Consider the following 13,756-nt stretch of genomic DNA (forward strand, 5'->3'; position numbering starts at 1 on the left):
CACACACACACACACACACACACACACACACACACACACACACGAGCGCAGTGCATAAACATACATGCAGGCAAACATTCATGGGCATAAAAACAAAATGAAGACTAAAATAAGATGAATATTTTTAAGAGAAAGAGGAAGGAAAAAGCTGTTTGCAAGCTCATCCAACATCCAGGATTTATTACTGTAGCCTCATCATAAGCTGTATGGAGATGACAAGTGGGGTGGGCTCTTGTGTTTGTTAGTGGCTGTGAAAACCTTTTTTTTCTTTTTGTTTAAGTAGACTTCTGAAAGCAGTTCTATTCCAAGTTTCATACAGAGAAACTTAATTTATCCTTGCCCCTCCACCGCCCCCCCTCCCCATGGAATTAAAAATAGCATACACGATGTACCTCGTGCCAATTTCCCTTAGGATGCCTGCAGATGTTAACACACACTTCAAAGTTCAAAAAGGAACCTGATTTTCACGCAGGAGTGGGTGGAGAATGGAAGTCCCTTGATCCAGAGTCACAACGTGGTTAGGGACCACCGCTGCTTCCTCTGGTGAGAATTTCTTGGCTAATGAAGAGTGTGAGGGTTTTGTTTGGTTGTTTGGTTGGTTGGTTTTGGTTTTTGTGAATATTCGATATGTACAGTAAACGTATGGGCCTTAATTTCTTTAATAGCAAAATGTATATTTCCCTGAACTCAGATAAAGAGGCCATTTAGCAAGCTGTGTTTAACATAAGGACAAGTTGAACAGGGCTAGAGATAACTCAGTGATTGAGAGAGTTTCCTGGCCTTCCGGAGGACCTGATTCAGATCCCAGCATGCATATTCCGGGGTTCACAACTGCCCATAAATTCCAGCTCCAGGGAATCTGATATCCTTTTCTGATGGCTAAAGGCATCCGTACTCTCATAATATACACCCATGTACACACACACACACACACACACACACACACACACACACACACACTATACATAAATATAAAAAGAGTGGAAGTATTATTTGGTGCTTTTCTACACCTCCCTCGTCCCCAAATAATGACACAGAGACCTTTATATTTATTTTTAGCTCAGTGCCCTATAGCTGGGCAGATCCTGATCTATTCTAACCCAACTATGCTGGCTACTTCCCAGCTACCCCCCCACACACCCCTTTTAAAAAGAATAAATGAAACATTCAGGATAAGGGGAAATTCCATCCATTGAGAACAGGGGTAAGGATTTCAGGTGGGAAATTTATTTATTGTTTTGCTGAAAATGCAAATTGAAACTTGTGTGGTGGCTCAAGCTGGGATCACAGTAACCCAGGAAGCTGTAGTAGGCAGGAGACTGCAGCTGTCTCAGGTGCAGAGCGAGTTCAAAGCCAGCCTGGACTTTAGTGACATCTACCGAGGTTAATACTGTAAACTTGACAGGGTCTAGACTCAGTTAGGAGACGAAGTCCCCGAGAATGCCCGGGATAAATCTGGATTAGGTGCACAGAGGTAGGAAGAACCATTTTAGCTGTGGACAGCACCACTCCCCGTGGGCTAAGGCTTCTAGACCAGTAATATGCTATCTCATAAGCAAAGAAACAAAATCAAGAAAGAAAAGATAGGTTTATACCAGTAATCCCTGCACTCAGGAGGTAGAGGGGGCGGGGAGGATCGGGAGCTCAACCTCATCCTTGGCTGCATAGCAGTTTCTAATCTAGCTACATGCACTCCTGCTTCAAACACAACAACAAAAATAGTCTTTCTGGGTTTTTTTTTTTCTTGTTTTGTTTTTTGGGAGACTGGGGATAAGCTTTTGTGCTTGCCTACAATGTGTGAGGTCCTTGGTTCCATTGCCAGGACCGCCATTTTTTAAACTGCTAATTGAGCCAGGTGTGGTAGAGCACTCTGTAATCTCAGTACTGGGGAAGCAAACACAGGAAGATGGCAGGTCCGTGGCCAATGTTTACATAGGGAGACCCTGCCTAAAACAATAACGTAAAATAAAGCAACACCGGATTGAGCACTGCTCTATGAATATTAAAAGCATCAGGTGTGTTTGCCAGTGAGAGGGGATCCACCATCAAAGGTTCTGTACTTGCCGCCTAGACTGACAACCTGAGTTTGATCCTGGCACCCGCACAGTGGGAGGAGACAGCCAACTGTTTACTTCCCTGTAAGGGCACCGGGTTCACGGAGAGCTTTACTGCTAACTCGTCTGCTTGACGCACTGAAGGGTTGCCAGAACCTTAGAGCCCAAGCAGAAGAGGTGTAGAGTCAGGGAGCCTCTGGAGGAAGACCACCAGGCTGCAGACGCCCATCCCACCAGAGGCCAGGAGAATAAGCACCTCGCTCACATTCTCTGTCTCTCTGCTCTCCTGCTGCAAGCCCGTTGAGCCAAAGTGTACAGGAAGCCAGAGGGGGAAGGAAGTCATCCATTCACTCTGTAAAGGATACTTCCTGGGGCACAGGGCCAAGATGAGAGGATAGTACACCCAAGAGGCAAGGAGCTCACTCGTGACTTCGGCGCTCTGCTTCCAAGTTACTTCCTCTAAAAACCTTCCCATCTGTGGATCCTAGGGCAGGCAAGGCGAAACTGGCAAACAAGTTTTGTTTTTCATTTGTCTCCGTCTTCTTTTTTAAGATTTATTTATTTTATGTATGTGAGTACACTGTTCCTATCTTTAGAATTACCAGAAGAGGGCATCAGATCCCATTACAGGTGGTTGTGAGCCACCATGTGGTTGCTGGGAAATGAACTCAGGACCTCTGGAAGAGGAGTCAGTGCTCTTAACCACTGAGCCATCTCTCCAGCCCCTGTCTCTGTCTTCTGTGTATGGGAATTACAGATGTGAGCTGCCACGAGGTACTGAAGATTAAAACTAGGGAATTGTGCGTGCTAGGCAACCTCCCCAAGCTGTTGTTTTTGATTGATTGACTGATTGGTTATTGATTGATTGATTGAGACAAGGTCTCACGATGTAGCCCTGGCTAACCTGAAACTTACCATGTGTACCAGTTTGACCTCAAATTCACAGAGAAATGCCTGCCTCTGCTTCCCAAGTGCTGGGATTAAAGGTGCCGACACCACACCCAGCCGTTTAGCTTTACTTTTAATAATATTTTAAATGTATTTCTTTTGCAATTTCATATTTACAATGCATCTTGATAATATCTATCCCAAGTCCCCCTTCCTAGTCTCCCTCAGGCATAACCCAACACATCCTCCTCCCCTCTTCTCTGTCTTTCTCTCTCTCTCTCTCTCTCTCTCTCTCTCTCTCTCTCTCTCTCTCTCTCTCCTCTCTCCTGTACCCCACTGAGTCCAATTAGTGCTGCCCACTGGAATGTTAAAGAACTGTGTTGCCTTGGTCTTGCACAGGTGACCACAGGTGTTGTGAGCTCAAGAGTGTAGCAGCTACCCCCAGAAGACAGCATGTCACAACAATGTCACAACATTCCTTCCCGCCTTCCGGCTCTTACATTCGTCCTGCCTCTTCTCTCCTTGTGTCCCTTAAGCATGGGTGGAGTTGACACAGGTGTCCTGCTTAGTGCTCAGCTCTTGGGTTGTGGGTTCTCCCACAGAGTCTGTGACCTCCTAAGCCATGGGCTTTGGACCAGGTCTATGGAACTAGGCATGAATTCCCTCTGGTGGAGCAGGCCTCAGATCCAATCAGAAAGCAGCTGTTAGTCCCACCCACAGCCACATCTTTGGGGACAGATTGGTATTGTAGGAAGCACGGTCCAAAATGGTGCACAGTGGTCTGCACAGCACCCTTGGTGCTATGAAAGCTAGCCAACCAGGAATAAGTTCCCTGGTCAGCTCCGGCTTGATTTCCTCTATGATCCACCAAGGAAGCATGTAGTGCCTTCAGCAATCTGGTACTACAGTCTAGTCATGGTGGGCAGCCATAAGTAAAGAGATACGCTGTTCCCTGAGCAATAACTCGCAGGGAAAGAGCCCATGTAGGGTACCCATTCACCAGACCATGTCTTCCTGGGGAACCATGGTCTACCCAAGTAAGGAACCGATGTTCAAACTTCTTTTACGTTCTTAACTCTGTTTTTTGATTAGGTTATAAAGTGGCGTGTTTCTAAAGGCTTTTTTTTTTATACATCCTCAGTTTTAATTAACCCATCTCCTATCTCTTTGTCTTACTTTTCTGTTCCCGTGAATAGAGACCATAACCAAGGCAACGTATAAAAGAAAGCATTTTAATGGGGCTCCGGAGGACCTAATGTTCTTCTCTGGCCTCCATGGCTCTGCAGCCACCTATAGTCATGAACACAAACCCACACATCACACACACACACACACACACACACACACACACACACACACACACGCAGGCATGCACCGACACACACAATTTTAAAAATTAGAGGCAGAGAGAGGCAGATCTCTGTGAGTTCAAGGACCTGGTCTCCAAAGTGAGTTCCAGGATAGCCAGGGCTGTTGTTACGCAGAGAAACCCTGTCTTGAGAAACCAAATCAATCAATCAATCAATCAATCAATCAATCAATCAATAACTGGTGGAGAACACAGATGTGTGAGGTGCTGTAGGTATGACATGGCATTCTGTTTAATAGGAAACTTCTTAGAACATAGATAGTCAACTTAAAAACATATGAACAGGGCTGGAGAGAAGGCTCAGAGGTTAAGAGCACTGACTGCTTTTCCAGAGGTCGTGAGCTCGATTCCCAGCAACTACATGGTGGCTCACAGCCATCTGGTGCCCTCTTCTGGTGTGTCTGAGGACAGCTACAGTGTACTAATATACAATAAATAAATAAATAAATAATTCATATATATAATAAATATATATAACATATATCTATATCTATCTATGTCTATATCTATCTATATCTATCAATCTATATATCTATCGATCTATATATATATATATATATACACACACATATATATGTAAACAAATAGATTAAAATACAGAGCAGGCCTGTGAGATGGCTCGTTGGGAAAAAGTGCTTGCCCTGCAATCATAACAACCATGGTTCAGTCCCCGAATCTACATAATGGAAATAGACGGCAGACTGTCTCCCGGTCCTCTGACCTTTATGAGCATGCCCTCCCCTGCCACCCTGCTCTCCCACAAACAAATGGTGTAATTTTACAGTTTAAAATATAGATCGGTACCTGGATGAGCCTTTGGTCTTTTATCATTGTCATCAAGTACCACGTAGGGGGGCACGAGCACATGTTCGTTTAAATGGCTTCACAATGGGTCGGTCATTACATTACCTCAGACGCGGCAGTGATGCATCACTCCATGGCATGCAGAAAGCTACAGTGTCACAGGACAGTAGGGAATTTGTGGCTCTGTTATGGTCTTACGGGCCCATCTGTGGGTCGTCTCGTTGACCTTAATCCTGTTATGGGGTACGCGACCAAGTTCACCGCTCTAACTTAGCCACTCGAGGTCAAACTTCCCAATGCTTTGCACATCTTCAAGCTTGTTCCAGAACCTTCCCATCCGTCCTAAGCACCTCAAATCCATAAGCAGTTTCTCTCCATTTCTCCCTGTCTCCAACCCCTGACAACCACAGATCCGCCTGCTTTTTGCCTGTTCTGGTTTTTTCACACAATGTGGCCCTGCGACATGACCATTTGTATCTGGCTTTTTACTTAATCTAAGAGTTTACAGTTCATCCACATTGTGGCGTTTACAGACGCACCCCTTTTCATGGCTGCAAGAGTCCGTGCACCTGAAATCGTACTTCAATTCCCAGGACCCATCTAGTGGAAAGAGAAAACCAACCTGTTCTGATCTCCGTACGCATGTCCACACACATACTCACAAAATAAATAAACAAATAAGTATATTTTTAGTTGTCAAAAAATACAGATATCAAAATTTACTATTTGAACTATTTTAAGTGTACAGTTCAGTGACGTTAATACTGCACGTCTATACTGTTGAGGATCCACAGCCATGTCTGCTCTAGATCCTTCTTTTTTCCTCTGTCCTCCCTGCTGGGGATTGAACCCAGAACCTCATACGTGCTAAGCAGGTGTTGGGCTATAACTACAGCCCTCTTTTTAAACTTTTTTTTCAGCCTGTGACTCTCCTCCTCCAGTCTCCTGAGTGGCTGGTACATAGGCTTATGCCACATTGCTATTTTAATGTTCCCCTCTTTCCTGTGTGACAAGAATCAGCAGCTTGGGAGGAGGCAGTCACCTGCACATTAGCAGGCAAGGCCAGGTAGTAAGTCAGGCGAGACAGTTTATTCTTTGTATCCACCTGGCTAGCCCAAGGGTCACCCAGATTAAACATTATTTCTGGGTGTGAATGAGAGAATTAGTGTTTGAGTTTAACTCAGTAATTATTCTCCCTGATGTGAGTGAGCATTATCCAATTGGTTGATTGCCTGAAGAAAACAAAACAAAGGAGAAACACGCGCGCACACACACACACACACACACACTAACACACACACACTAACACACACACTAACACACACATTAACTAACACACACTAACACACACATTAACTAACACATACACTAACACACACACACTAACACACACACACTAACACACACATTAACTAACACACACACTAACACACACACACTAACACACACATGAACTAACACACACACACTAACACACACATTAACTGACACACACTAACACACACACACTAACACACACACACTAACACACACACACTAACTGCATGAGACCTCCTATTTCGTCTCCCTTTGCTCTCAAACTAGGAGTTTTACGATTATCTCCTTCTTAAATCTTTGAACTAAGCATTAGCTTTTCGGGGTCTCCATCCTACAGATCACATGACTTCTCAGCCTCCATAATCTGTTGGCTAGTTCTCGTTTTTTTAAAATCTATCTATCACCTATTACTTTATTACCTATTTATCACCTTTATTACCTATTTATCACCCATCGATCATCTTTTCTTTTCCCCTGAGGCATGGTTTTCTGCAGCCCAGGCTGGTCTAGAACTTACTACGTAGCCAAAGATAACCTTGAACTTTAAATCAGTTCTTAATTTTCTAAGAAAACTTTGCTTCATATTCCTTTGTTCATGTCTCCAAGGGTCATATTTGGCACACTTTTCTGTAACTACTTATGTATTAATTGTGCTTGAACTGGGCAGGATGGCACACACCTGAAATCCCTCCACTCAAGGGGCAGAATCAAGAGTCTAGAATCAAGCCAACGTTCAGCCTGTTTATATTAGCAGGGTCTAAATCAGCCCATCATAGTAAGATTTTATTTCAAAAAACAAGACAGCAAAAACAATTACCCTTGACTCTCTAATTCCTGATAAACTGCCTGACAAGGAGAGGTACCGATGACTAGCCAGTGAATGGATGTGTGAGATGAGAACATTGTCAGAGCATGACCTTCCCACAGAACCAGGCCTGGTGGCACACAGACCTGGAGTGGGAGGTGGAGGCAGGGGGATTGGGAATCCAAGGTCTGAGTCTGAGACTAACCTGGGCTACATAAGACCCTGTTTCAAAAAGAAAAGAGAAATTATAGTCAGCTCAGCCTGAAGCCCTTGAAGACGGAGGCAGGAGGATCAGAAGTTCAAGCTTGGGGCTGGAGAGATGGCTCGGCAGCTAAACACATGTGCAGGGGAACCAGGTTCAGTTCATAGCACCAGTGTGGGGGTTCAAACCCATCTGTAACTTCTGCTTCAGGGAACCTAATGCCCTTTTGCTGACCTCCATGAGCACCAGGCACTCATATACATACGTGTGTGTGTGTGTGTGTGTGTGTGTGTGCAAACACTCATCCACACAAAATAAAAATAAATTAACTTTTTTTCTTTTTTAGTACAGAATAGTTTATTCAGAGCATGAGAGAGAAAGAGAGACAGAGAGAGAGGTAGAGGCTGGCTGTGATCACATTGGGGGGGATAGGGAGGGGGTGAGGAAGGCAAGAGCAAAGGAGGAGCAAGAGAGCAAGCTTCTTCTTCTTCTTCTTCTTCTTCTTCTTCTTCTTCTTCTTCTTCTTCTTCTTCTTCTTCTTCTTCTTCTTCTTTTTTTTTTTTTGTAAGCTGAAGGTCATTTTCAGTTATACAGGAAGTTCAAGACCAGTCTGGGCTACATGAGACTGCCTCCCCCCCCAAAAAAATTACAAACTGATAATTATTTAATGTTAGAATGACAATGAGAAAGTCATTTTAAGAAATGGATGGATTGGTGAGAAGTAGAAGCCCAAAGCAGGTTTTGCTCAGGCCTAGAGAAATTCCTGGAATTCCTGGTGGTTTTATTCACTGAGACTGAGAATGGAGAAGCTGAGGTGTGGAGTGGAGGTATGGGAACCCTGGGGATTGTGTGGCAAGAAGGTGGCACAGTCCAAATCTGACCAACTCTCTAAGTGGACATGGAGAAATTTAAGATGATAGTCCACACAGTAGACCTTCAAAAGTTTATGTTGTATTTTTTCTTACCTCACTTCAAAAAAACCCCTCTTTTATAGGATGTAAGCTGGTTGTTTTATAGGGTCCTTTTCCAGACATGAGGGCCACTTAGACCCCAAACCAAAGGGGTATTATGCCAGACAGATAGTGACTCCCAGCCTGTTCACAAGGAACTGGGGCTCTAGGGGGACTCAGTCTCCTGTTAGAGCTCCTTTGTCCTGATTGCTAGTCTAATGGCACGTTCTTTGTGTGTCAAGAGAATGAAAATGGTCAGTTTAGCAGTCTGTTTTGAGAATTTACTTTTTCTTCTTCCTTCCTATCTATCTATCTATCTATCTATCTATCTATCTATCTATCTATCTATCTAGTTTCGAGACAGGGTTTCTCTGACTGTCCTGGAACTCTCACTTTAGACCAGGAGGTCCTTGAACTCAGAGAAAACGATCTGACTCTGTCGGCTCTAAAGGCACGAGCCACCAATGCCCGGCTTCTTTTTCGTTTTTGTTTTTTTCTTTCTTTTTGATGATATTGGGGATTTGAACCATAGGGCTTGCGTATGGTTGACAAGTACTCTCCCACTGAGCTATAGCTTCAGTCCTTTAAAAAAAAATACACAGTTTTTATTTTGAGAAAGAGTTTCACTAAGTAGCCTAAGATGGCTTCAGACTTCCTCAGTAAGCCAGGTGGGCTCTGAGCTCTCCATTGTTCAGATAGAGTCACCCAAGCAGCTGGAATGTACTTCTTTTGGGGATATTTAAATGGAGCTGAGAAGATGGCTCAGTCAGTAAAATGCCTGCATCAGAGTGTAAGGACCTGAGTTCAGACCCTCTGCACCCACGTAAATCCCAGGCAGTTCCAGGCCTTTCTAACTCAGTGCTGAAAGGCTTGGATGGAAACAGGTAGATCCTTGAAGCTCATTGGCTGGTCATCCTGGCCCAACCCATCAGGTCTGGGATCCCTGAAAGACCTTGTTTCCTAGTTACATTTCCTGCTGCTATCACGACACCCTGACAAAAACAACTTAGGGGAAAAGGAGGGTTATTTGACTCACAACTTTGTTACAGTCTGTCATTTCGGGGGAAGTCAAGGGACTCGGGAACTTAAAACAACTCGGCATAACCAAGAGCAGCTTGCTTTCTCTAAATTGGCCTCTGACTCACAGAAATCTGCCTGCCTCAGCTTCCTGAGTGCTAACTAAACGTGCGCTACCACACCTGGCCAAAAGAAAGCGGTTTTGTTTTGCTTTGCTTTTAAAGAAGTGTTTATATTGCATCAAGCGTGCAAGTTTCCCCTAGGCTGCTAGGCAAGTGTTTGCTCGCCTCTCGGAGCTAACTGGAACGCTTCCTTCTTGAATACTCCATGGAGAGACTGAAAACACAGGCTGTGGACCATGGCTAGACAGAGTGTGGTCAGTAAACTGACCCACGACCTCTGCGGTGAGAAACTGTCTTCTACCCAGAGTTCCATTCACTTGCCAACACAGAAAGCCAAGTGCAACAACTCCCACACCAATTGCTTAAGACTTCTCTGGAGCCTGCTTCCACCTCCCCTTTCCAATGACCTCAGATCCCAGCCTATCGAAAGCTGCCCATTTCCACTCTGAGCTATCTTCTCACCAACTCTGCTTCAAGTCTCTGCCAGGTACAAGAGAGGGTGGCGGACACTGCAGCCGGCGCTCGCTCGGCATAAACGTCCACCACGCTCATCTGAATTGTCTCCGTTTACTTCCGTGCCGCTGGATGGATATTAAAAGATGTCATAGAGCCCGGTTATGAAAACAGCGCCGTTATTAAACATTTGTAAAGTACTTTACAGTCACTTTGGTGTGGCTCATAAACACCTCCAAAGTACTGATTGATACCCCCGCCTCCCCCCCACCTCCATTTTAGAGCCAAGAAAATTGAGAAGGAACTAGGAGATTAGGTGACTTGCCCAGAGCTAGGAGTGGAACATAAATTTTAGGGTCTGTTGTTTATGCGCTGAGGCCAGCCTGCCCTTTGGAATCATTACCATTTTAAAGTATTTGGCCCTGGGTTGAGTGGATATTAGGCAGTAGATCATATTTCAGCCTGGCAGGCGAGAAAGTATTGTTTTTGGTTTGTTTTTCTAACTTTTAGTAGGGGGACATATGGGCTGCATTAACTCTACTATGTAGCCCAATTTCAAAGATAGTTTCTCTTCCAAAGAAATTTTCACCGTCATTTAGCATTTGAAAGTTCAGCCCATGCCATCAGCCCTCTTGTTTTTCTCAAAAGATTTTGCCTTTTGCAGGAAAGTGGGTGGGGGGTCACAGATCCAGCCAGGAGTATAGTTTGTGATTGTGGCTGGGGCTGTGGATGGGGAGAGAGGATGGAGACAGGATGGACACAGTTCCTCTCATGCAAGGCCTGCTGCCCGCCCGTCATTCTCTCCCTCTCTGTCTCTGTCTGTCTCTGTCTCTCTGTCTCTCTCTCCCTCTCTCTGTCTCTCTCTGTGTCTCTCTCTGTGTCTCTGTCTCTGTCTCTGTCTCTGTCTCTCTCTCTCTCTCTCTCTCTTTCCCCCTCCCTCTCTCTCCCTCTTTCCCATGTTCTTATCCCCATCCAAAGTCTTAAGATTGGAAACTGAGATTTACGGCACCCAATTAGAGAATAAGGATGCTTGTCTAGAAGGAAGGGAGAATGGGAAAGAATGCATTTTGGTGGTTCCTTGCTGTCTGCAAAAAAAATAAATGCAGCTGTCCCTGTGCCTGCCGCTATTGTGTATTTAAGGAGGAGGATTCTTGGCAACAACGTTTGATCTTATTGCCGCTGTACCTGGTCAGCCCAGCACAGAATGCCCTACTGGTTAGGGGTCATTAGGTTAATGCATTCAGCATTACGTATGCAGTTTCAGTAACCGTTAAATAATAGGGCCAGGAAGGAAGCTCAACTGGGGCTTATCTAGCACACGCAAACCAGATTTTGGTGCGCACACAGGATGATAGGAGTTCAAGGTCGTCCTTGACTATATAGAGAGTTTAAGGCCAGCCTGGCATGTCATTCCCCTGCCGTGGTTCATCTGTCTGGGCCCTGGCGCTTTTGTACCTGCACACCTTGGCTTACCCGCTTATGAACATATGCACCGCTCCAGATCACAGTTCCCCTCCGTTGCCACATCTGATTTCTTCGTTCTGTTCTTCTTTCCTTCTCTAAGGGTGGGTGAAGTGGGATTTGTTTTGCTTTGTTTTTTGAGACAGACTCTCTTACTTGCTTGGACCCCACAAGCAATAGAGTAGCTGGCCCTGCAGGCCCCGGAGAGCTACCTGGTTTTGCCTCCCCAACACTGGAATTAGGAATATGAGGTTGTCGTCTTTTAAAAACACGTTTTTTGGGGAAATTGAATTCCCGAGGCTACCACATTACCATCTCCCCTTTGGTTGGCGACTATTTTTTGGCTTACAGTAAAGAGGGTTCCGTTATCGTGGCTGGAAATGTTGGTAGTAGAAGTATAAAGCGACTAACATCCAGGTAGAGCAGAGAGCAGAGAAAATCTGCCCACATTCCCTAACCCTTAGAATTCCTGTCCAACCACATCTGCCTTTCCTGTTGTGCCCTGAAAAGAAAACCCAATACCTGTTACAGTACTGGAAGTCTAAAAGGTTAGTCAAAACTAACCACAAGGTTTCTCCCTCCCTCCCTCCCTCCCTCCCTCCCTCCCTCCCTCCCTCCCTCCCTCCCTCCTCTCTCCCTACCCTCCTCTCTCCCTCTCTTTTTTTTGCTATGCTGGAATTGAACTCAGGGACTCACAGATCTTAAACAAACACTCCTACCACTGTATTATATTCTGCCCCTCCCCCACTTTGCGGTGGAGGTGCTGGGAATCCAACCCATGGCCTCGAAGAAACCAAAGCCAAATGCTCTACCATTGGGCTACATCCCTCAAGCCCTCTAATCATTACGTATTGATCACCCATTCAAGGCAAAGGCCATCATAACCGAAAAAGCAGATAAAGCAAGGGTGTGAGGGTGGAGGACCAGGTCGGACGAGTCCTGCAGCTCTCTGAGCAGTGTTTTTCTCATCCTTTCCAACGTGTAATTAGGATTAAATGGGGTGGAGGGGGAATGCGCGCTAGCCGCAGATGGCGAGCGATAAACGCTCTAACAGATGAAAAGCACTGTGAGATGAGTGCTGACCTTCCAGACACTTTTCACATCGCCAGGTAGAAAAGTTAGCCACATGAAAAGGCAAAAACAACCTAGGCTGGGCAGCATGTGCCAGCAGCCGAAGCTACATTGGAGGCCACTCAAGAGGTGGGAGACCGCTTGAGCCTCCAGCCTGAGCCATATAACATGACCCCCCAAAAAAGTGAAAGTAGGTATCAGGATGTTGAGGTGGTTCTTTTTCAGTCTTTATAGCGACAACATGTACTTAGTCATCAGAAGTATAGTATAGACTTTAGCTCATAATAAATCATATATGTATATACCTTCATTTCCTTTTATTTCGATGTAAATGGATTTTTCTTACAAAGAGCGGGGTGGGGGGAACACAAATGTTTACTAAAGAAATTGTGCAAGGCAAGGTGGTACTTTCCTGAAATCCTAGCACCCTAAAGGCTGAGGCAGAGGGATCACTGTGAGTTTGAGGCCAGCCTGGGCTACATGAGACCAGGAGGAATAATAGCCATCTTGGAAGAGCATAGAGGTTTAGGGGTAACACTTGGCCTGGGTTTTAAGGACGAGAGGAAACTTACCAGGTAGAGAAGGGAAGTTTACTTACAAGCATGGTGGGTATCTTGACTTGTCTATGTATCCGCCATGTTAAGGAAATGGTGGGGAAGGGATGGGTACGTCCATCTCAGATTTCGTGGGAGGAAGGCAGATGCTACCGGCTGCTTTCTCCGGCTAGCGTGTAGCTAGTGATAGAGTGCTTGCTTAGAGTACTGCCCACTTCTATGTTAACTTGACACAAGCTAGAGTCATCAGAGAGGAGGGAGTCTCACGTGAGAAACGCTTTAAGAAGCAGTGTAGACGGCGCCCACTGCCCATGTGGAGGATCCACCTCCGGGGTGGGGGTGGGGGAGATGTCAAGAGTTCCTAGATGCTTTGCCACTGGCTCTGCAGGCCACTTGCCTGGGATGGGTGGACGGGGGGAGTGCAGGCCATTGAGTCATTCCACACCAAAGCGCAGGTCCTGTGCCTGCTGACGGAACTCATGGTCATGACTACCAAGGCATCCCTGGAGTTCGGCAGCCTTAATAAAGTAAAAAGTCCAGGGAGAGACCCAGGTTCCCTTTGCCTGTGGCCAGTGATGCTTCATTTGGTCCAGGTGTGGGCCTATAAGAGTGAACCAAGGGGCACGTTCTCTTCAAGGCAGCAACCCCCCAGGTACCTCACATGTGCCTACAAGCAAGCCTGTGCCCTA

Source organism: Rattus norvegicus, chromosome 4 (genome assembly GCF_036323735.1).
Source record: "Rattus norvegicus strain BN/NHsdMcwi chromosome 4, GRCr8, whole genome shotgun sequence".
Taxonomy (NCBI): Eukaryota; Metazoa; Chordata; class Mammalia; order Rodentia; family Muridae; genus Rattus; species Rattus norvegicus.